Consider the following 25,262-nt stretch of genomic DNA (forward strand, 5'->3'; position numbering starts at 1 on the left):
AGCCTTACTCCTCACAATAACACTCATTCCATCACTTTAGGGATGACAGCAGAGGGGTGTTATGAATTTCAAGGATGGGCTGAGGCTAATAGGAAAGGTGAGACCAGCGGTGAGCTGAGGATCTGTTTTGTTTTGATGGTTTGTTTTCCGGATTGATCAAACTCAGGCTTCAAAACAGCTGTGGTCAAGAGGCTGCATCAAAATATCAACCATGGCTCTTGTCATCCCTTCTCTCCAGATGATCCAGTTGCATGCTGACGTAGAGAACCAGCACTGCAGTGCAGAGCAGATCTCCCGAACTGTAGCACCATAGTGATGTGAGAAACTGGGGCTTTCAAGCAGGAAGGAAGGGATGACTGTCTGATGTGCCCTACCTTCGGTGCTCTCCTTCCTCCAGAGAAATGAGGAGTCCTACTCATTGCATGGTTGTTTCTCTAAGCACGTCACTGGGGTTTTAGGCAGGAAAAGTTTCAAGTCTATTATTAATAATGATAAGATTTGCATGTAGAGCTCCTTGGCAAAGTGACAGATGTAGACCAGGACTTTAAATTACCTGCAGAGGTTTGAGACTGTGCCAATCAGTTAGGCTTCTGGAGAAACTGGCTTTGAAAACCTACAGGTCATGCTTCAAACAGTAATGTTTTACATGTTTTCTCTCCTCTCCCCTTTCACCATATTCTAATCATCCAGTTCGAACGGCCAAGACAAAACGTGGACTTTGATTTCTGTCAGTCAAGTAGTGCATTCCTTTTTTTTTTAAAGGGGGAAAAGTTCTAATTATTTAGCCATATATGTACTCTCTGCCCTCCATAGTCATCTGTTTCCCTCTAGCTCCTTAGACAGGCTCCTTACAGCCCAATGTTAATGGGATCAAGGTTGCTGGCTCACTCCCCAGTTAGCTCACGTGGATGAAAACTGTTTCGTGACCACTGCCTGAGCTCTTAATCCTGGTCAAGAGCTTTGTGACCTAATCCCAGAAAACAAACTCAGCCCTGCACCCTTAATTGTGCAATGCACATATGCTTCAATTTCACTACGGCAGAAAAAATGCATGATTTCCTCTTAATCTATGTCTTCTACTTGCAAAACTCAAAGAACAATTTTTGCTAGTTATGTGCATGAAGTTCAGTGTGGCAGAAATTTCTGATTCAGTTGATTTGGGAAACTGAGGGTAACAGACACCGCACAAGAACAGTCACATTAAAATGTAAAAACTGGATGGTTTGAAAAGTCTTACCTAATCATACTGTACAATAATACCCATTCCACCACTTTAGGGATGACAGCTGAGGGGTGTTTTGAACTTCAAGGACAGGCTGAGGCTACTAGGAAAGGTGAGACCAGCGGTGATTTGAGGATGTGTTTTGATGGTTTGTTTTCTGGATTGATCAAACTCAGGCTTCAAAACAGCTGTGGTCAAGAGGCTGCATCAAAATATCAACCATGGCCCTTGTCATCCCTTCTCTCCAGATGATCCAGTTGCATGCTGACGTAGAGAACCAGCACTGCAGTGCAGAGCAGATCTCCCGAACTGTAGCACCGTGGACATTACCTGTAATCTCAACCAAATGCAGATTCTGATTCAGGAGGTCTGGGTGGGGTGGTGAGAGGCTGCACTTCTGTCAAGTTCCCAGTGATCCCCATCCTTCTGGTTCAGGGATCACACTTTGAGGAGTAAGGCTGTAGCGGACCTGAGTAATAATCAAAAGCCTTATAATGGAAAAGAAGGGCCAAACTTTAGACATAACAAAGTATACTGGCTTAACTTGCCCACTAGTTACTATAACTCTAAGTAGCTAACTGCAATTGTTCTCAATGTCTGGAAGCTCAGTGTTAGGGCATTATACGTGGCCTTAGGACGTATATGTCCCCAGGAAATATACTCAATGATCTAAGTCATTGTTTTCTAAACAATATATGTGTAATGATAACCACAGAGGACCTTTGGTTGAGAAAGGCTTGAGAAATGCTGAATTCTATCAGTGCTTCTGGAGACCCACTATGCATGTTGGCAGTAATAAAGGTTTTGGGTAGTCTTGCAGTGAGAACAAAACCTGTTTAACTTTGATTAGGCCATTGTTTCTCAAACTTATTTGACTACACAACTTTTTTTTCTGAAAATAATATTATCTTCCAAAGCAACAGATTTCAGTGGACTGTGGAAATTGTGAACTTGCCTGGCTTTGCTTAAGGAGAACATTTTATCCGGGTCCAGGCAGAGTTCCTACTCGTCACAGACCCTGCCTTGGTCCTTCCTGCCTTCATCTATTTGCTTATGCGCTTTCTTCCCCCATGAATAAATCTGTTAAATTTCTTGATGTTGCATGTTGGATTAACTTTGTTGTAACATATGTTGGCTGTGCATAAAGTTTAGCCAGGCCCTTTGAAAGGTTGCTGAATCATTCATCCAGCAGCATCCTGGTAGGGGATTAATTATGTGCAGCTGAGGTACTGCCGGCTTCACACGCCTTTATTACAGCAAGGAAGCTGCTAGAGGCACTTAAAAGTTCTTAGAACCAGGAAGAGCCCCTAAGTAGGAGGCTTTAGGCAGCATATTATAACTAAAATGAGGAATCAGTCTAGGGCAATTAGAAAGGCTATTCTTAATCTATTTTTCATTAGAAAGGCAATATTAATACAGAATTAATGGGCTTTTGCTTAAAATAGTTGTAATCAGTGGAATGAGGGAATGGATTATCAGAAAACAATCAGAAGTCAATTAAGGGTATTAAAATACACTCAAACCTGGGCTGCTGCTTTTTTTTCTTTGCTTTATATTGATATTTATGTTAAAGGAAATGGGATGTTTTACTTTGTTCTGAAAGCATAATGCATATTTCTATTCCTTCCATAAATCTGTGTTTCCAAGAGTTTTTATTTTATTATTATTTATTTTTAGGGACAGGGTCTCACTAGGTTGCCTGGGCTGGTGTCAAACTCCTGGCCTCGAGTGATCCTCCTGCCTCAGCCTCCTGAGTAGCTGGGATTACAGGTGCGTGCCACCATGCCCAGCCCAGAGTTTTTATTAACTGCTGGAGTGCAAACTTCTGTAATGACTTTACCATTGTGAGAAAATGCATAGGAGCCCCTTGTGGCTGTGATTAAGAAGAGGGTAGAGTGTGTTCTTTTTTTTTTTTTTTTTTTTTTGAGATGGAGTCTCGCTCTGTCGCCCAGGCTGGAGTGCAGTGGCGCTATCTTGGCTCACTGCAAGCTCCGCCTCCCGGGTTCACGCCATTCTCCTGCCTCAGCCTCTCCGAGTAGCTGGGACTACAGGCGCCCGCCACCACGCCCGGCTAATTTTTTGTATTTTTAGTAGAGACGGGGTTTCACCGTGGTCTCGATCTCCCGACCTCGTGATCCGCCCGCCTCGGCCTCCCAAAGTGCTGGGATTACAAGCGTGAGCCACCGCGCCCGGCCTGGGTAGAGTGTGTTCTTGCTCCATTCCTCCAATAGTGACAGTAACATAAGACATTGTCTTGTAGTCTTCCTTCTTTTCCTCCATCTTTCCAAACCTTACCCATTCCTCAAAGCCCCCATCCAGTCTTGATCTTTGCAGGAAGGTCTCCGGGACAAGTCCTGGCTCTACCTGCAGTGATCTCCAGTCAAATGGCTAGCAATACGCAGGAGAACAATTTCAAAATATGTCTGATTTGTTCACCTTTCCTTCCTTCATTGACTGGAAGTTTTTCAAGGGAGAGAGCTTATCTTTGTTTCTTATCTTTAAATTGCACAAATAAAACCGTGGAAACTTTCTTTCAATTCCCCTGCCAATAGTTTTGGACGTTTATTTTAACATATGTGGGATCATGGTATATATATTGTTCTTTAATTTGCGTCTCTACTTTGCAAGATATCATAAAGATACATCCATGTAATGGATGTAAGAGATGGATTCTTTCTTTAAACCACTACATAAATTCCATTGTATGGGTACCTCAGTTATTTATTTTAAAAAATACTTTTTCTATTGAATAGCATTTAAGCTGTTATGAATTCTATCTTGGGCTTCTTTTGTCCTCCCGACAGAGGTAGTTCTGTTCATGGTACTGCCTCATGTTGGCTGGCTGCTCTCCATAAAGTTTTGGTCCATCTCTGTGTTCTACTAAAACAAAGCATGAACCTGGTTAATAACAGTAACTAGTTAACAGTGAGTTAACCCATCGAGTGGCCTTTGGAGGACTAGACTGGTTAAATGATGATGACCTTGATGGTGATGATGATGATGATGATGATGGTTCCTTGAGCAATATCTCCTCCTCTATGTCTTTGGCTTTAGGAAGAGTGGATAAAAAGGACACATCTCCACCTGGAGAGGAAGCGAGAAGCAAGGTGAGTGACTGCAGTTTGTTGGGTCCTCCTGTGGTCTCACATGCAGAGTTACAGAATATCTCCTTGGGTTACATCTTAGAAGAGTAGAAGGTGGTCGGTTCCTTCTGGCACAACCAGGCATGAGCATAATGCATGAGAACAGGGGTGAAGAGTTCACAAATTCAAAAGAGAAGAGGCAACATAGCCCTGGAATTCTGGTTCCGCCAGAGCAAGGGCTACCAGTGGGTATGAGTGGCCTGGGAGGTCCCGCCACTGCAGGGTGCACAGCCTGGTCCTCACTGCTGTGTCTTTGCTATTGTGTGGCAGCTGCCAAGCTCATCCAAAAGATGACTGGAACAAGATGAAACCTTTTCTGTAAAACAGTACACGCCATGTGTGGGTTAGAGAGGCACTCACACTACCTCTCTAATGAACCAGGGAAGAGAAGGCAGAGGAATTAGGGAGGGGCTCGATGGGTGAACAGTCAACAATAGAGTGCAGACATGGCTGCTCTATCATCCCTGAGGTATGACAGAGGCTGACTGTGCCTGGTGGGGACCAATATCAGCAAAAATTTAACACATGTCACTTTGTGTGCTAAGGTGTTAAGGAGGGCTGGACTAGAAGGAAATTATGCCAAGGTGTCTTTTAAATAGTTTGCTGTGTTGATAGTTTATGTCTTCTTCCAGCAAAGTATTAATGTGCAGTGATGTGCCTTACTGTGCAGATTTCAAAAGTTCAATGGTGTCCCAAACAATAGATTTTCTCAAAATAGGAAACTTCAGAATTTTGAAGTGGCCAGTGGCAATGACTTTATGGGCTGGCACTGCCCAAAGCGCCAACTCAAAAAAAATCACCTAGATTGTACACACACACACACACACACACACCTACCTCAGCCCATGACTCGTTGCTGTGGATGATTTTTAAACAAACTCTTATAATAACCTCCAAGTGCTGCCAAGCTGGTGTCCTTCCTGTTGGCATTAAATATCCCCAACGTTACGTCCTATCACCCTCAACTTTCTTCCTATTTACTGTTAACTTCTCAATGAACAGCCTAGGGTTAAACAGAAATACAACGAATATACTTTAAATAATGGGATTTTCATGTATATGCTTCTGGGATAATGGCCCCCAATATGCCCCTGGGAACAAATTAAACTGCAAAGGTTTGCATCAGTGATTTGGATTTCCTGCTGAATTTGCTTTGAAAGAGCAAATATGTGTGGAATGAAACTGCTTTGTAGATTTTTCTCTTTATACAAGTCCTCCCTCTGCCTTAATCACCTGGATTGACTCCGTGAAAACACAAATGGATGTAGTTCACTGAAGAGCATTTCCGAAACATGCGCCTTTTCCTGTGATGATGTATAATTAATTACCTCTGGGCAAGGCAAACAAGTCAAGGTGGCTTTTAAAGAATCCACCAGTCTTTCTTCTTCTTTTCCTGTCTTGTTCTTGTCAGAAGAATCAGCTGCTCGCCTCTGATTTTCTCTGTTCCAGGTCTAATGGGACCATGTACACTCATGAGAGGCTCCTTCAAAACAGTGTTCTCTCCCCTGAGTGCCAAGGCCAAGTCCACAGGACAGAAAACACATGGATGAAAAAAATTCAATGATCTGAATCAGCACACACAAAAATCTCTGCAACTCCCAACCTCTTTCAATTTCCTTCTGCTTTTTCCAGCTTTTCCTCGTCACCCAGCCTTTCATGCCACAACCCTTTAGTTGTCGTGCACCTACCTGGCCACGACACCTTCTGCCAGGAAACAGCCACTCTTGCATATGTGCATTGCGGTGGAGATTCTCAGGGTGAACCTGCAAGTGAAATCCTCTTTCTTACTGAGCCAAGAAAAGTTTTATTCTCTAATAAAGGAACTAAAAACATTAATGAGTAGATTGGGAAGTATTAGAGGAAGGAATGATGGTGGCTTCACTTTGTTTACTCATAAATAACTGCCTGGCATTGACATTCTAGACATAAGTATATTTCTACAATTAGTGGCTATGGATTGAACTGTGTCCTCCAGGAAGATGTTGGATTTTTCTCGGCCCCTTTGCTGGGCCTGCAGCAAGGGCCACCCCACCTGTTTGGCCTGCTGGGATGCGTCTGGCTTGTGCTCTGGACTGCGGGTCCCGTGGCCACCACAACTGTGTGCTGAGCCCCTGCGTTTGGTGGGTCTTGTCCCATATCCAAGAAGAATGAGGTCACACCGAAAATTGAAGGGTTATGAGAGCAGATAATTTTATCGAGTGAGGAAACAGCTCTCAGCAGAGAGGCAGTGGGAAGGTTGAGTTGTCTCTCAGTGTGGCTGAGTCCAGGGCTTTTATGGGTTCAGAATAGGGGAGTGCATGCTGATTGGTTTGTGAGTATGCAAAAAAGGCTAAAGCAAAAACACCACTCAAAGGTGAGCACAGCAGTGTAGAAAAACCGATTAGGAAAGAGTAGGTATATATAAAATAGGTGAAGGGGGATCAGAGGAAAGTGCACCAAATGGGAAAACAGGTTCTCGATCCAGTCCATGGATTTGACTTGCAGCTTTGCTTTTAGGCTTTAAACTGTCTTTGGCTTGGAAGTGGGGTTTCACCAGGGACACTCCCCTATCTGCCTAGCCATTTGTCTGCTTTGCACCGCTATCAAAGTGTTAACTCAAGTATCTGTGGATGTGACCATTTTTGGAAATAGGGTCTTTGCAGATGATCAAATTAAGATGAGATCATTAGAATTTAACCATCACAATGTATATATAAAACATTGTGTTATGGGTTAGGTGTGGTGGCTCATGCCTGTAATCCCAGCACTTTGGGAGGCCAAGGTGGGCAGATCACCTGAGGTCTGGAGTTCAAGATCAGCCTGACCAACATAGAGAAACCCCATCTCTACTAAAAATGCAAAGTTAGCTGGGCGTGGTGGCACATGGCTGTAATCCCAGCTACTTGGGAGGCTGAGGCAGGAGAATCAAGGGAGGTTGCGGTGAGCCGAGATCGTGCCATTGCACTCCAGCCTGGGCAATAAGAGCGAAACTCTGTCTCAAAACAAACAAAAAAAAAAAAAAAAAAGAAAAAAATTGTGTTGTACACTGTAAATATACATTTTTTGTTTGTCAATTATACCTCAATAAAAGGAAAGATGAGGTCATTAGGGTGGGATCTAATTCAATATGACAGGTGTTCTGATGTAAGGTGAAATTTGGACCCGGAGACAGACAAGTACACAAGAAGAACACCATGTGAACAGAGAGGTGGAGGCTGGGGGGATGTGCATACAATCTAAGGGGCACCCAAATCACTAGTGAACCACTGGGAGCTGGGAGAGAGGCATGGGGCAGTTTCCCCCTCATGGCCTCAGAAGGAACCAACCATGCTGACACCTTGATCTTGGACTTTCAGCCTCCAGAACTGTGAGGCATTACATTTCTGTTGTTCTAAGTTGCCCAGGTTGTAGCTTATAACATCCCTAATAATACAATACATTTTTCAGGAAGGGGCAAAATACTGACCTTTGTAGAGTGGATTCGTTTTGTTAGGCCATAACAAAATACCATAGACTCAGTGGCTGAAACGACAGAAATTTATTTTCTCATAGTTCTGGCAAAGTGCAAGATCAAGATGTGGACATATTTGGTTTCTCCTGAGACTATAAGCCTCTCTCCTTGGCTTGGGGATGGCCTCCCTCTTCCTCTCTCCTCACACAGTTGAGCCCTAGTGTCTGTTCCCCTAAGGACACCAGTCATATTGGATCAGGGCCTCACTACAACAGCCTCACTTAATCACCTCTTTTAAGACCTTCTCTCCAAATATAACTACACTCTGAGGAAGTGGGTTGGGATTTCATTATATAAATTCTGGGGGGATGCAAGTCAGCCCATAACAGAGAGGAAAGGAGCGGGGCTGTGGCACGTGAAGCATCTAGGTATGGAGGGTCAGGGCATTTGAGAAGAGAGGACACAGAACATCCCTCTGAACAAGTGATCAGATAATTCCCAAGGCCTAATGCTTCAGGCCTCAAACATAATATGCACTAAGACAACATCAGGAACCCAGGTTGCCTCTCCGATTGCAGCCTCACATTACCGAGCAGCCACACACCTGGACTCTGTCAGACTTCAGGTTGTCCCTGGATCTGGCACTGCAGAGGTGGACTGGCCATGCCTGAGGCCCTAGAACAACCTGCTGTCATGGTACCAGGCTGAGATAAGTGGCTCCAAGGCCTGGACTTCCTGCTAAACAATCTTCCTTTGCTCGCTCCAACTGGTCAAGTTTGTCACCCGGTGCACAGCGTGTCCTGTTGTGTCTGGTGCCAGCTCTGTTGAATTCTCCTTGTGTAAGGGAGGCTAAAGTCTCAAATGAGAGGAAAGAAGCAAGATGGGGAAAGGGAGGGAGAGCCAGAAAGTGAGGAGGGCTAGGGAAGGAGCTATTGCTCAACAAGACCAGCCTTGCGCACACCAAGTCAGATGCTGAGGCATAGATAGGGGTTTTCTGTGCATACCTCTTCTTGACAACTTCAGAGAACAAAATTGAGCACATTATTGAAAAATTGCGAGGCTTCCTGCAATTGAGATGGATGTTCAAGAGGGGGTCAGAGAACTGTCTGAGAATTGCTGTCCTAGGCGAACAAAATTAAATATTGGCTGGTAGGCCAGATGTGAAGGAAGCTGTGCAAACAGACCAGCCTCTACCTCCCCAGCCTCCTCATCTCTCCCCTGTGTCTCTGTTTGATTTGAGACTTATAATAGGATAATGGAATCTAAAAGCATTTTTTTTTTTTTTCCTGGTAAGAGCTAAACAGTAGCCACCATAATATATTAGGCCAGAGTACATATGCTGTGTTAAGATAAAGGGGAAATGATGTATTTTTAAAGAGCTCTTATTTAGTTCTAACTTAAAAGCAACCGTGTAAATTTCTTTCAAGTAATGTTTCCTTAATTATTCATTTTCCTTGGCACTAGTTAAAGAGTCCAGTAATGACTTCTGTCTCTTTATATTTAGTCTATTTTTGTTTGAAAAAGGCCAGAGGAAGGCCAGAGCAGTGCAAAAATGATATTTGCCTTTTTTTTTTTTTATTACCAACAGCCAATGTAAAGGGTAATATAATCACCGGCAGCTGAGAGACAATGACATTTTTATAGACCTTCTGGCAACGTTGCAGTGTGAAAGAGCCTGACAGGTATTTGGCTTTCCAGCTTGTTCTTTCAACTGTATTTCTCATCAGACTGACTGCTGGGCGAGCAGGCTCGAGGCAGCCCCGCGTTTCCCTCCACACAGCATTTTAAGAGCTTGAACAGCAGCTGTCTGTTTAAATCTGGCGATTTTATAGATGGGAACCAAGGACACATGCCTGCAGGGCCCCCGTTTGTGCAGTCCCCTGAGGCCCTCGCCGTGGCCCCGTGGAACCTCCAGTTGGATTCTCATATTCCTTGCAAACTTCAAAGGCTGGGAGAACATTACTGTCGCACTGAGACATGCACGGCACATTATAATTTAGAATTTTCTCTTTGATTGTGGTCTTCCTGCGAGATCATCGGAACGCTGGTTCATGCATAAGAATCCATTGTTGTTCCCTCTTTCCTAAGGAGGACTTAGCATGAGGCTGCTTTCTCTGCACCCCATGATCTGGGTAAGCTCCTGAGTGTCTTCCCAGGATCTTCCTAGGCTATGCAATTTGAGACCCAGATGAACAGCCTCGGTGCTTAGACCTCTTCAGCCAGGGTGGAAAAACAAGCATCAGATTTCTATCTCGATTGAAATGATGCAGCTCAGATGCAGGACAACTGAGAGAGGCATGCGTTTTCTTTTTGCTCCTTTTAGCTGTGTGAAGTAGAAGGGTGCTCCCTCAAACTTCTAAGGGGATCTAACTTTTTTTCTGTGGCTCCTGGAGGGGGTATAGATAAAGTCTTGGGCAGATGATCATGGATGTCTTGCTTTGAACTTGCGATCATGGAACATGAAGGACTAAAAGCTAATGGGTGCAGTCAGGAGGTGAAAAGATACGTTAATAAACAAGTTAAAATTAAGAATACAGGCTTTCATAAGGACTGCCCGTGTATTGTAGATTTTCTTTCCCCATTTCATTCTCTGTGTTTTTTTTTCTTTTTGAGACAGAGTCTTGCTCCGTCGCCCAGGCTGGAGTCCAGTGGTGTGATCTTGGCTCACTGCAACCTCCGCCTCCCGGGTTCAGGCAATTCTCCTGCCTCAGCCTCCCAAGTAGCTGGGATTACAGGCACCCGCCACCACTCCTGGCTAATTTTTGTATTTTTAGTAAAGACGGGGTTTCACCATATTGGCCAGGCTGGTCTCGAACTCCTGACCTTGTGATCCACCCACCTCAGCCTCCCAAAGTGCTGGGATTACAGGCGTGAGCCACCAAGCTTGGCCTCCTCTGTCTTTCTTTAACCATTGGCTGGATCCTGTGGGCACTGAGGCTGTTGTGCCTTTGGTAAACTAAATCCCCTTTTGACTTTATGTGAGGAGTGAGAAAACTTCCCTCTTTATCCTGTCCTAAGCATTCCGGAAGGATTTCCTTCCCACTCCCCTCCTGCTACAGTGATGGTTACTCTTGAAGCTGGACGGTAAAATCAGCTGAATGGAAGCTAAGCTCCAGTGGGCTTGGCCAGTCTCTAGGTTAATCCTGGGTAGTGAAGACACCTTTGTTAGTATAGTCCGATAAGATTTCTATTTACTCTTGTCCCATGGGATTATTAAGAATTGAGTTTCCAAAGCACATACGGGACCCAGAGACTCTTAGATCAGGAAAAAGCCTACGTGGCTCAAAACTAATCCCCTTAGTACAGAGATAAAAACAAACAAACAAAAACAAAGAAAAACAGGCCTGAAGAGGTTAAGTGACTTGCACAAGGAGCTGGGGGCAATTTGGAGGCAGAACCAGGCAGAACTAGGAGCCTGGTCCTTCTCAGAACTTTCTGGATGCTTCCCAACGTCCCGCCCCACCTCTTTCCTTGAGCTAAAGGGTCTGTATAGGACTTCCTTGTTATCCCCTCCCCCTCGTTGGCACTGTCTTTGATGTTTAACTTGATTTTGGAGGGGGCAAAGAAGTTAGAAGTGATAAAGAAATTTAATTATACTTTTTTTTTTTTTGGAAACGGAGTCTCGCTCTGTCGCCCAGGCTGGAGTGCAGTGGTGTGATCTTGGCTCATTGCAAGCTCCGCCTCCCGGGTTCACACCATTCTCCTGCCTCAGCCTCCCACGTAGCTGGGACTACAGGCGCCCGCCACCATGCCCGGCTAATTTTTTGTTATTTTTAGTAGAAAAGGGGTTTCACTGTGTTAGCCAGGATGGTCTCAAACTCCTGACCTTGTGATTCGCCTGCCTTGGCCTCCCGAAGTGCTGGGATTACAGGCGTGAGCCACCACGCTCGGTCCAAAACCAGGAGGTTCCAAAGATGCTTAATTCTTTCAACTCCAATAACAAGTTAAACCTGGCTCAGTGTTTGCTTTTAAACTGCCAGCAAAAATATGACCAATGGAATTACTTGTTTCTGTCTTGAGATAGTTCCCAGGTGCAAAATAAGACGTTTTTACCTGTCCAGGAGGCACTTTGCAGTGTCATCTCTGCCTGTTAAAACACTTTCCCCAGCTTCCTGTGAACCGAACATGTACATGTTTAGAAAGCGGTGTCTTCCTGTGTATGAGTAAATATATCCATACAAAATTCAAGCTCTATTACTGTGCAATTGGAGACACCCCAAATATTTGCTTTCTATGAATTCAGCTTTATTGGTGGTATTAAGCACAAATAAAAATAATTTCCGTATGCTTCTAGAAGGAATATAGAACATTTCTATGCTGGTTAGTCTGTTTGCCTCAACCTCCATATCCATTTTCTGCCTTCTCTGCTGGCCTCTTTGCTCCAGGAGACCAACCCCTAAGGGTTATAGCAGTGAGGCTGTCTTGTAGACTGGTTTCCAATTGCCTTCTGCCATTGGGAAATCAAGAGGAAAATCCACTCTGCCAACTCCCTTGGGATTGTTCTCAGTTGGGGGTGGTAATGATTCCTCTTTAAAATGATGCTGGAAAAAGTGGGCTTTATTCCAAATGCAGAAAATTGTGTAGGTCAGCAAAACCTGAGAGAAGAGGCAAGGAACAATGTACCCATGTCAGAGGGGCTCTCTGGACCCTAACTTTTTCAACACCCCATTCTAATGTGTGTTGAGGTTTTAAGAAAATTAGTGCATCTTTTAGCCACTAAATTCATCAAACTATGGGTCTTTCCAAGGGAGAGACTCTATTTCCGAGATGTTTGTATTCTCAGGACTCAGCACAGTGCAGGCATAATGTGTGCTCCTGAATTAATCTAACGGCCTTATCAGCAAGGAACTAGGCCATTGCGTGTATTAGTGGAGTCTCAGCTAGCTGACCCCTGCCTTGTAAGTGCCAAATTTTAACTTGAACCTTATTTTTACTTTTAAATCAATTTCATTGAGGTAATTGGCATGCAATAAGACACACCTCCATTAGTATAGAGTTTGGTGAATTGACAAATATATACATCTGTGCAACCACTTCCCAATCATTATATAAATCATCTCCATCAACCCCAAAATTCCTTTGTGCCCCTTTGGAGTTAACTCTCTCCACTTGACCATTTTTGATGAGAATTTATCTAAACCACACCCCTTCATTCCATGAGAATACCCAATGCAAGTGCTTTTACTACTGACTCTCTGAAGCCTTCATTATGAATATCGGTTTCTGTGGTATCTTTAGAAGTGGGTGAGGGAATTAGACTATTTTGCCTCTAATAAACCTGCACGGTTTTGCTTGGGAGGTTCTTGTTGGCTGTTGTAAAATTGTTAATCTTTTGTCTGACACATACCTGTCACTTTTATTGTACGTGTAGTCTTTTTAAAAATCAGTGTTCCTGCTTCTGACCCAACAGCATCCCTGACCCATTTTCTTTCTTTCCTTTTTTTTTTTTTTTGAGATGGAGTTTCACTCTTGTTGCCGAGGCTGGAGTGCAATGGTGCAATCTCGGCTCACTGCAACCTCCGCCTCCCAGGTTCAAGCAATTCTCTTGCCTCAGCCTCCCGAGTAGCTGGGATTACAGGCATGCATCACCATGCCTGGCTAATTTTTTGTATTTTTAGTAGAGATGGGATTTCACCACATTGGTCAGTCTGGTCTCGAACTCCTGACCTCATGATCCACCCACCTCAGCCTCCCAAAGTGCTGGGATTACAGGCGTGAGCCACCGCGTCCAGCTGCCTGACCCATTTTCTTATTTGCCTCTTCTAATCTGCTATGGGTCAAAACACCAGATAATCAATCTTATTAAGAAATTAAAAAAATGCCAAGAGATCAGCTGTTAGTCTGATGGGCTTCCCTTTGTGGGTAACCCGACCTTTCTCTCTGGCCGCCCTTAACATTTTTTCCTTCATTTCAACTTTGGTGAATCTGACAATTATGTGTCTTGGAGTTGCTCTTCTCGAGGAGTATCTTTGTGGCATTCTCTGTATTTCCTGAATCTGAATGTTGGCCTGCCTTGCTAGATTGGGGAAGTTCTCCTGGATAATATCTTGCAGAGTGTTTTCCAACTTGGTTCCATTCTCCCCGTCATTTTCAGGTACACCAATCAGACGTAGGTTTGGTCTTTTCACATAGTTCCAAATTTCTTGGAGGCTTCGTTCGTTTCTTTTTATTCTTTTTTCTCTAAACTTCCCTTCTCGCTTCATGTCATTCATTTCATTCATTTCATCTTCCATCACTGATATCCTTTCTTCCAGTTGATCACATCGGCTCCCGAGGCTTCTGCAATCTTCGCGTAGTTCTCGAAACTTGGCTTTCAGCTCCATCAGCTCCTTTAAGCCCTTCTCTCCATTGGTTATTCTAGTTATCCATTCGTCTAATTTTTTTTCAAAGTTTTTAACTTCTTTGCTATTGTTTTGAATTTCCTCCCGTAGCTCGGAGTAGTTTGATCGTCTGAAGCCTTCTTCTCTCAACTCGTCAAAGTCATCCTCCATCCAGCTTTGTTCCGTTGCTGGTGAGGAACTGCGTTCCTTTGGAGGAGGAGAGGTGCTCTGCTTTTTAGAGTTTCCAGTTTTTCTGCTCTGTTTTTTCCCCATCTGTGTGGTTTTATCTACTTTTGGTCTTTGATGATGGTGATGTACAGATGGGTTTTTGGTGTGGATGTCCTTTCTGTTTGTTAGTTTTCCTTCTACCAGACAGGTCCCTCAGCTGCAGGTCTGTTGGAGTTTACTAGAGGTCCACTCCAGACCCTGTTTGGCTGAGTGTCAGCAGCGGTGGCTGCAGAACAGTGGATTTTCGTGAGATCACAAATTCAGCTGTCTGATAGTTCCTCTGGAAGTTTTGTCTCAGAGGAGTACCTGGCCGAGTGAGGTGTCAGTCTGTCCCTACTGGGGGGTGCCTCCCAGTTAGGCTGCTCGGGGGTCAGGGACCCACTTTAGCAGGCAGTCTGTCTGTTCTCAGATCTCCAGCTGCATGCTGGGAGAACCACTACTCTCTTCAAAGCTGTCAGACAGGGACATTTAAGTCTGCTGGGACATATCTTGAAATAATAAGAGCTATCTATGACAGACCCACAGCCAATATCATACTGAATGGGCAAAAACTGGAAGCATTCCCTTTGAAAACTGGCACAAGACAGGGATGCCCTCTCTCACCACTCCTATTCAACATAGTGCTGGAAGTTCTGGCCAGGGCAATCAGGCAGGAGAAGGAAATAAAGGGTATTCAATTAGGAAAAGAGAAAGTCAAATTGTTCCTGTTTGCAGATGACATGATTGTATATCTAGAAAACCCCATTGTCTCAGCCCAAAATCTCCTTAAGCTGATTAGCAACTTCAGCAAAGTCTCAGGATACAAAATCAATGTACAAAAATCACAAGCATTCTTGTACACCAATAACAGACAAACAGAGAGCCAAATCATGAGTGAACTCCCATTCACAATTGCTTCGAAGAGAATAAAATACCTAGGAATCCAACTTACAAGGGATGTGGAGGACCTCTTCAAGGAGAACTACAAACCACTGCTCAGTGAAATAAAAGAGGATACAAACAAATGGAAGAACATTCCATGCTCATGGGTTGGAAGAATCAATATCTTGAAAATGGCCATACTGCCCAAGGTAATTTATAGATTCAATGCCATCCCCATCAAGCTACCAATGACTTTCTTCACAGAATTGGAAAAAACTACTTTAAAGTTCATATGGAACCAAAAAAGAGCCCACATCGCCAAGTCAATCCTAAGCCAAAAGAACAAAGCTGGAGGCATCATGCTACCTGACTTCAAACTATACTACAAGGCTACAGTAACCAAAACAGCATGGTACTGGTACCACAACAGAGACATAGATCAATGGAACAGAACAGAGCCCTCAGAAGTAATGCCGCATATCTACAACTATCTGATCTTTGACAAACCCGACAAAATAAGCAATGGGGAAAGGATTCCCTATTTAATAAATGGTGCTGGGAAAACTGGCTAGCCATATGTAGAAAGCTGAAACTGGATCCCTTCCTTACACCTTATACAAAAATTAATTCAAGATGGATTAAAGACTTACATGTTAGACCTGAAACCATAAAAACCCTAGAAGAAAGCCTAGGCAATACCATTCAGGACATAGGCGTGGGCAAGGACTTCATGTCTAAAACACCAAAAGCAATGGCAACAAAAGCCAAAATTGACAAATGGGATCTAATTAAACTAAAGAGCTTCTGCACAGCAAAAGAAACTACCATCAAAGTGAACAGGCAACCTACAGAATGGGAGAAAATTTTTGCAACCTACTCATCTGACAAAGGGCTAATATCCAGAATCTACAATGAACTCAAACAAATTTACAAGAAAAAAACAAATAACCCCATCAAAAAGTGGGCGAAGGACATGAACAGACACTTCCCAAAAGAAGACATTTATGCAGCCCAAAAACACATGAAAAAATGCTCATCATCACTGGCTATCAGAGAAATGCAAATCAAAACCACAATGAGATACCACCTCACACCAGTTAGAATGGCGCTCATTAAAAAGTCAGGAAACAACAGGTGCTGGAGAGGATGTGGAGAAATAGCAACACTTTTACATTGTTGGTGGGACTGTAAACTAGTTCAACCATTGTGGAAGTCAGTGTGGCGATTCCTCAGGGATCTAGAACTAGAAATACCATTTGACCCAGCCATCCCATTACTGAGTATATACCCAAAGGACTATAAATCATGCTGCTATAAAGACACATGCACACATATGTTTATTGCGGCACTATTCACAATAGCAAAGAGTTGGAACCAACCCAAATGTCCAACAACGATAGACTGGATTAAGAAAATGTGGCACATATACACCATGGAATACTATGCAGCCATAAAAAATGATGAGTTCATGTCCTTTGTAGGGACATGGATGAAACTGGAAAACATCATTCTCAGTAAACTATCGCAAGGACAAAACACCAAACACCGCATGTTCTCACTCATAGGTGGGAATTGAACAATGAGAACTCATGGACACAGGAAGGGGAACATCACACTCTGGGGACTGTTGTGGGTTGGGGGGAGGGGAGAGGGACAGCATTAGAGATACACCTAATGCTAAATGACGAGTTAATGGGTGCAGCAAACCAACACGGCACATGGATACATATGTAACAAACCTGCACATTGTGCACATGTACCCTAAAACCTAAAGTATAATAAAACAAAAAGAATTAAAAAAGTGTAAATAGGGCACTCTTAAGAATAAATGGGTCCAGATTTAGTGCATGGACTTGGTGATATGTCTTTGCTCAAAGGTCTTTTATCCTCCTGGCTCTGGGCTTTGGCTGTCTGAAGCCTGGCCATCCTTAGTGCTCAGCTTCTCTTTGGCTCAGCAGAGGAAGCACAAGTCTGTCTCTTTGATTGCCTTGGGATGCCCTGTTCCACACCCACCTCTTGAGGCCAAATGAGAGCGATTTCACCCGTGCCACAGTTAGAGTTTCCAACTGCAGAACACAGGAACTTTCTGTTAAATTCTAGCAGTGTTTTCTTTGAGAGTTTTAGAACAACTGTTTTACAGCAACCATTCTAGTTCCACCACCTGAGCTCTTTTATATACAGTAATTTTTAAAATCTCCTATGGTGTCTCTTTAAGAGCCTCTGCAGTTGGCAGCCTTTTCTCCTTGGCTGCTTACCTAGCTCTTCCTTCTTTGTCTTGCTCTGCAGCATCACTGAGAACTGTTGTGTACATGCGGACTGTGGTGCTCTTGGCCACACTGAATGGGCCCACAAGGGGACCCCTGGGACATCCTGCACTCATTTAGAAATGGCCAAGAGGACTTAGAAAGAAGAAAATTGATCCCACCATTTCCAAAGGATGGGGGTAAATGTGGTTGTGAATTCTTGTTCCTTGGTGAGTTTTGGGTATTCTTCTTACATGAAATAACATTCGACAGTGGTGTGCAGGCTGCAAAAGGCAGCTGAACTTCCGCAACTCTTCCTCAACATGCTGTAAAGGGATTACTCTGGGTCCTAACCTCTGAAGCCTGTGTGGGCCTACCTAGCCGAGGCGTTCATGATGAAGCGTGACTCATCACTTCCTTGACACTTAGGCTGTGAAGAATGAAGGTGGGTGGCTGGGGAAGTCACTGTGATCATGGCATTTTGCATTGGTTGTGGAACCTGTTGCTATACAGTGGAGGGGCATTTGTAGGTGGTTTTGAAAAGTAGAAGTCCAGAGAGTGAGGAAAGAGGGCAAAATCAACAGAACTGGGAAAGATGACACATATAAAACCTGAATTTAGTTTAAAAAAACTTTTTAAGTTACTTCTAACAGATAAATTGATCTTGTTTTAGATCATTTTATATAGAAGGTAAATAGTACAATTTTAATCTGAAATGCAAGATAAAGATGAATTGTTTTCCAACAGTTTGTGCAATTTTCGTGCAAAAAATGAAGGATACAGTAACTCCTTTGTAATGGATAATTTCTGGGTGGTTTCTCATTTATGGACTGAATATATACTCTTTCTCCTGCTCCCATGCAAACTCATATGCTGAAATCCTAACCCTCAACATAATGGTATTGTGATGTGGAGCCTTTGGGAGGTGATTAGGTCATGAGAGTGGACCCTCATAAATGGGATTAGTGCCCTCATAAAAGAGATCCTGGAGAGATCCCTCTCTTGCCCTCTTTCCACCGAGTGAGGATATAAGAAGTCAGCCATCTGGAAACCAGGGAAAGAACCCTCATAGAACCTGACCATGCCTGTACCTTAGACTGACCCTAGACTTCCAGCCCCCAGAATTGTGAGATATAAGTTTCTACTGTTTATAATCCACCCATCTGTTGTACTTTGTAATAGCAGCTTGAACTGAGATAGGTTCCATTTGCACATGATCTACCTGGATCATCTATGGCTCATCCTGCTTTGCTGTTCCTCCAACATTCACCGAGACCTGACTTTATATTCTGTACATATTTGCTGACTTATATAGCACCTGTTTCCCTCACTAGTGTGTAACACTCATGAAAGGAGGTGTTTTATCTGTTCATTTATGCATTCTTAGTGCCTAGGATGTGCCTGGAACATAAAAAAAACTCTCAATAGATATTTGTTAAATGACTAAGTGAACACCAGTGGCAATTTCTTTTTAAAACATTGATAGCATTGAAAAAATATGGTGGCAAAAGTAATACATTTTCACAGAAGATATTCACAAAATATAGAAACAGAAAGGAAAAATAAAAATTAATGCCAATTTCACAATGCAGAGACAGCAACATAAACATTTTGATGTTTATCCTTCCAGGAGTTTTTCAAAGCATTCATTGGCCTATCTAGCAGGGACTGAGTGAGATGGTACATTGTATATTTATCAAAAGATGCTTCCAGTTTCACCTTGGCCTGGGCAACTGCAGACAGTCTCCTTGGATGGTGCTTGTGACTGTTCCCCCAACACCTAAGTGGCTCCTCGTGGTTGGGTACATGAGCCTGAAGTCACCAGTTTCAGTGCTGGGAACTGAGTCACCAAGGGCATGAATGCTTCCATCAAGGCAGACAAGATTTAAAAACCTAGTTTCAGTGGCACTAATGAGACCAATAGCAAACCCAGCCTGGGAAGTCTTAGGAGACTGGTCACAATTTCCATTTCTCTCTCTGCTCGGTGTTTTTGCACAATCATGAGGAGTTTGGAGAGCAGGAGGAGACCTCAAAAAGGACATCCTGAGCTTCTTGATAATGTGTCCATTGAGGGCCTCATCACTTAATTATAAAGAAAAGTTTTGTTATTAATTTGTCTCCTAAGATTAAATGGATCATATTTATCGTTAGATGCTTTTTTAGAAAATAAAATTTACTTCTATTATTTTGATTCTTTTTTTATCATTTCTAAACACTTCTGAAAACGATAGGCTTCCCTGGATCAATACTTGCTTCTCTGACCTGTATAAATTTGCAAAAGGATGAAAAGCAAATAGGAGGAAAGACTTCAAGGCCTGGTGTCTTAGGTTTGTTCCTCCCACGAGGAGATAAGGATTCAAGTGCAAGGGGTTCATTTTGGAGGGGGATCTGGGAAGCACCAGGAGGGGTCGAGGAAGTGAGAATGGGCAGGAAAGGGAAGAAAGCCAATTCAGGTGTGCCCAGAGCAGGCTATGTCAGGGAGCACTGGTGCTCCCTCCCATCGGGACTTCTGCCAGGGCATGTAGATGCACCTCATGCTTGATGGATGCAAAACTGAAGCATCTGGAGCTAATGCTCATTCACGATTGGTTGCAGGCTGCTTCTGTAAGGGGTCACCCCCTGGTCCTTCTAGCCTGCCCTGTGTACAGGTTGAGGACACTCTTGTGGCTGGAGAAAGCTGTATCTGAAGGTTGTAGAAACTTGCAGAAAGAAGCCATCAAAGTGACTTGGAAAGGTGAGTGCCTGCAGAGGGGCGATGGGTGGGACAGCAAGAGCATTTGCTGCATCCAAGGTGCTCCAGCCCCACTTCCACCAGGCAGGTCTGCATGGAGGATTATTGAGCCTGGCTTCACTGCTAATAAAGTGCTGTTTTAATTTCCACTTGGGGCCAGGCGCAGTGGCTCTCACGTGTGATCCCAGCACTTTGGGAGGCTGAGGCAGGTGGATCAACTTGAGGCCATGAGTTTGAGACCAGCCTGGCTAACATGGTGAAACCCTGTCTCTACTAAAAATACAAAAAAGTAGCCGGGCATGGTGGTGCATATCTGTAATCCTAGCTACTTGGAGGCTGGGGCATGAGAATTGCTTAAGCTTGGGAGGTGGAGGTAGCGGTGAGTCGAGATTGTGCCACTGCACTCCAGCCTGGGTGACAGAGAAAGACTCTGTCTTAAAAAAAAAAAAAAAAATTCCATTTGGCCGTGTTTCGTTGCTAATAACAGGCTACTTGGATGGAAGGCTACTTGATAATAGGCTACTTGATGGCCAGCTCTGTACTTGGGTCAGTCTTGCTAAAAGGCAGGATTCCCTTGAGGGGTGTGGGTGGGGGGCAAAGTATTGACAGATAATTGTCATAATGAGGATACCTCCTTTCTGGAGGTAGGAGTCTTTAATTCGTTCCTGGGCAGCGTTGTCTTATCTTCCGCCTTCAACCCTAAACATCTCCCTAAACATCTCCATGTCTGCTGTGGAGGTCTCAAAGGACCTCAGGCTACTGTGAGCATCTGACTGGGTGAGCCTTCCCTCAACCTTAGCAAACCTCCCTTCTGGGGACCCCTTCTCTGCATTTGTCTTGGTGGCAAAAGTCTGACTGCTAATGCTGGACTCCTTATTTATGGTGAGAGAAGAAGGGGAAGAGAAGCGTCCTGACAGCCACAGATTTAAAAAATGTATTTTGTAAGTGAAATATTTCACACTGCCTGGAGATTTTTTTTTTTTTTTTAATTGAGACAGAGTCTCGCTCTGTTTCCCAGGCTAGAGTGCAGTGGTGCGATCTCGGCTCACTGCAACCTCTGCCTCCCGGGTTCAAGTGATTCTCCTGCCTCAGCCTCCTGAGTAGCTGGGATTACAGGTGCCCGTCATGACACCCAGCTAATTTTTGTATTTTTAGTAGAGGTGGGGTTTTGCTGTGTTGACCAGGCTGGTCTTGAACTCTTGACCTCAGGGGATCGAGCCACTTCAGCCTCCCAAAGTGCTGGGATTGCAGGCATGAGCCAATGCACCCGGACAGATCATTTTTATGGTTATATATGTTGCATTGAAAAAACCGGGCTGTTTGGACTTCTCCATTAATTTTTATACCTTTCCATTGTTTATGCCTGCAAAGAATTTTTCAAAATGTCTGCTATTATGATATTGATATACAAGAAAGTTTTTTAGGGCTTTAGGGCTATAATGATTTAAAATCTATCATCTATGTATCTATCTATGTATCTATGTATCTATCTATGTATCTATGTATCTATCTATCTATCTATCTATCAATCTAGATACAGATATTTATGCTCACACACATATATAAATATAATCCAAATATATATAATTCAAGTATATTATAATTCAAATATGCATATATGTATAATTTCATTAAGAAAAATCTCTATGCATTGACATGGAGATATATCTGTAAACAATAGTTAGAGAATAGTAGGTTTGTGAACAAGAGCAACAATCCTTCCTCCCCTGGTGCCCTCATAACCCTCCCTCTGTTTAGAGAAAGGTCTGGAAGAAAGCACACCAGACATTTTTTTTTTTTTTTTTTTTTTGAGACGGAGTCTTGCTCTGTCTCCCAGGCGGGAGTGCAATGGCGCGATCTCGGCTCACTGCAAGCTCCGCCTCCCAGGTTCATGCCATTCTCCTGCCTCAGCCTCCCGAGTAGCTGGGACTACAGGCGCCTGCCAACACGTCCGGCTAATTTTTTGTATTTTTAGTAGAGATGGGGTTTCACTGTGTTAGCCAGGATGGTCTCGATCTCCTGACCTCGAGCACACCAGACATTTAACATGTTTTTGTGTGAAGAGGAGATGGCTGGGTAAGGAGATTTTCACATTTTATTTTACACATTTCCCTCTTGTTTGATTCTACTTTCAAGAAGCTGAACTTCTACAATTAAAAATTTTTAAAAATCCCACATCCACAGCCTTTCTCCTCTTCCAGAGGTGCCATAGGAAGCCCCTCCCCTCTTACGAGAGGCGTCATAAAAAGAGGCATCCCCAGCAAAGGCTTCCCAAGGTGGGCTGTGCCGCTTTGAGTGGTAGCCAGGGGCTAGAGGAGGTGGCCTTCTCTGTGCCTTGAAGATACTGAGCTGAGTTCTGCTGCAGCAGAAGATGGAGATGGAAGTACGCAGAAACCAGCTCTCTCCACCTAATGAGAAATAGAGCATTGCTACAGGAAGGCAGCCTCAGGGTCAGATGAGTAAGGGACACAGGGTAAATGCCAACAGGCAAGCGCCCCTAGGTGGTTGGATACTTATAGTGACTGATCCCACAGAATGGTGGGCAAAGGGCTGCCATGGGCACATTCGCTCCTATCACACTGCCCTCAGCTGCGCCCTGGCTGCCCCATCCCATCCCAGGAAAGGGAGTGATTTGATCGGTCAGAATCCGAGGCACTCATGGAGACATACTTGCTAAAGAGAAAAGGACCCTGAGAATTCTTACACTTACAGATTGCGGACAAGGAATAGCCAAGGAAGGAGGCAAAGCAGGAAGCCTCAAAATTTAGGTGGAGAGTGTAGAGCCTTATCTTAGAAGCAGAGTATTATATTGAATGTCTCTGTTCAGTTCAATTAGACAAACATTTATCAAACTACTAATAGAAAAACGCACTGCTAGGCTCCAGTACCACCAAGGTGTTTCTTGATTTTAAGGAACTTAGAAGATAAATGGAGAGATAGGATATTTATCAGGTTGAACCATATGAAATGCCAAGATTCCACCATTTTGATCCACAAAAACTGCAGTTTCATATGAAACAACCTAATGTAATATGAGAAAAATGCAATTATTATTTTCACAGAGTTTTTAACAATGGTATTTGTATACACATACTTGCTAGTTCTCAGAGTGAAACGTGTTCTATTTTGATATTTCCAAGAGTGCTAGTAAAAAGAATATCCTAGTTGATATTCTATGTACTAATGACTTTGGAAGTTGATGTAAGATTGGCCTGATGTGGGTATTACATTGTTTTGGTATGAATATTTTCAAGACCAGATTGTCCTCTTCTGCCTCATGAAGATATAGGAATTGAAACAAAATAAATAAGTCTAAGGATTTTTGTCAATTGATTGATGTGTGCCTCAACTACTTATGAAACATTTGAAGTAGCTCTTAGGTGCCTTGATCCTGGGGAGTTCTGATTCTGCTTGGCAGAATATCAAAATGTGTTCCTGGAACAAATACTCAAATATGTTCTAAGTTTGCAAGACTCAAAAATAACTTTTCGATTGAAGCCCTAAATATTGGGCCTGTTTCTTTAGTAGCAAAACAGTCCACACTTCCATTTTCCTTTGAATCACCAATGCAAGAGTATTGCCCCAGAATAAAAAAATGCCAGCAACAAAACTCTTACAGTATTTTTTTCTGCTTTGTTTCTCTAACTTTCAGTGGAGATATTTAGACTCTGAAAAATAATTGCTATAATGCCAGTCATCTTACATGGAAAGTCTGACAAATGCCACTTTCTGATTTAAATGAAGTAATTTCTGAAGCATTGAAATGAATCCCCATGGATTCTATTCTCAGCATCTCTGCTTTCCCTTGGTTTAGTTAAGATCGTTCTCATTTCTTTTCTCCTATGAAATCTGGCTCAAAGCTCACCTCTTGCAGGCAATCTACCCTGAGTAACTTCTCATTTTGATCTCTCTTCTATGTTGAGCAGTCTTCCCTCAATGTTTACATTGCATGTTTGCATGGTATCAATGAGAAAACATTAAGTATATTTGAGAAGAGACGGTGTATGGTAAAATATAGATATATTAGAAGGTTTCTTCTTGCTATGGGATAGAGGATATGCTGATGGGGGATGTGAGTGTTGTCAGTGAACTGGGACATTGGCAATGTGTGTAACGAAGGGGAGACGGAAGAGGGATTTAGAAACACAAGGGATGTGGAGGCAGAATTTGACAGTGAACAGTGATTAGGCGTGGGATAATGACAAGATTTTGAGCTTTTGCCACTGGGAAGATGGAGTGCTGTTAACTAAGATGGGGTGTGAAAGGAGATCAGATAGGTAGGAAACATCTGTGTATAGGAAATAGGTACATCATGAGTTTTATTTTGTGATGTGTGCAGAGAGACAATATCTACACATCTACATATGGATGTCCTATAAGTAACTGGAAAATTTAGCTTTGAGTTTGGGAGAGGAGTTGGAACTGAAGACATATGTGTGGCGAATGTGTGTGTGTGTTTGTTTGTTGGGGGTAGGGGGATGAACAAATCCATGGGAATCCATGAGACCATCAGAAAAGTGCCTTAAATGAAAAGATAAAAGAACCCTGATAATTCTTATACTTACAGGTTGTGGACAAGGAATAGCCAAGGAAGGAGGCAGAGCAGGAAGCCTCAAAATTTAGGTGGAGAGTGTAGAGCCTTATCTTAGAAGCAGAGTATTATATTGAATGTCTCTGTTCAGTTCAATTAGACAAACATTTATCAAACTACTAATAGAAAAACGCACTGCTAGGCTCCAGTACCACCAAGGTGTTTCTTGATTTTAAGGAACTTAGAAGATAACTGGAGAGATGGACATTTATCAGGTTGAACCATATGAAATGCCAAGATTCCACCATTTTGATCCACAAAAACTTCAGTTTCATATGAAACAATCTAATGTAATATGAGAAAAATGCAATTATTATCTTCACAGAGTCTTCAACAATGGTATTTGTATACACAGAGGAAGTACTCAAGATGGAAAGACACATCTCAAAAGGCCTGACGTATACACCAGTTTTCCTGAACGACTTTCATTTTAATAGCTCAGAACTTTAGAATCTTCTGAAATGTCAGGTTTAAAAGATTGACTGGCCTGATT

General features: G+C 43.1%; 2 long non-coding RNA genes across 2 annotated transcripts in view; both read left to right on the forward strand.

Moving 5' to 3' along the window:
* The window catches only part of LOC134735255 (uncharacterized), a 30,624-nt gene extending 10,447 nt beyond the window's left edge, over nucleotides 1-20,177 (forward strand). Inside the window, exons 2-6 of the long non-coding RNA XR_010118243.1 lie at nucleotides 2,900-2,992; nucleotides 4,277-4,329; nucleotides 9,384-9,477; nucleotides 17,491-17,892; nucleotides 20,043-20,177. This is a non-coding gene — a long non-coding RNA (uncharacterized lncRNA). The remainder of the gene's footprint in view (nucleotides 1-2,899; nucleotides 2,993-4,276; nucleotides 4,330-9,383; nucleotides 9,478-17,490; nucleotides 17,893-20,042) is intronic.
* LOC129469393 (uncharacterized) lies at nucleotides 18,396-19,631 on the forward strand. The gene is made up of 2 exons (XR_008653020.2): nucleotides 18,396-18,573; nucleotides 19,078-19,631. It is a non-coding gene; the product is annotated as an uncharacterized lncRNA (long non-coding RNA).
* Nucleotides 20,178-25,262: the final 5,085 nt, after the last annotated feature.

This window comes from Symphalangus syndactylus, chromosome 20 (assembly GCF_028878055.3).
Source record: "Symphalangus syndactylus isolate Jambi chromosome 20, NHGRI_mSymSyn1-v2.1_pri, whole genome shotgun sequence".
In the NCBI taxonomy this organism is placed as follows: domain Eukaryota; kingdom Metazoa; phylum Chordata; class Mammalia; order Primates; family Hylobatidae; genus Symphalangus; species Symphalangus syndactylus.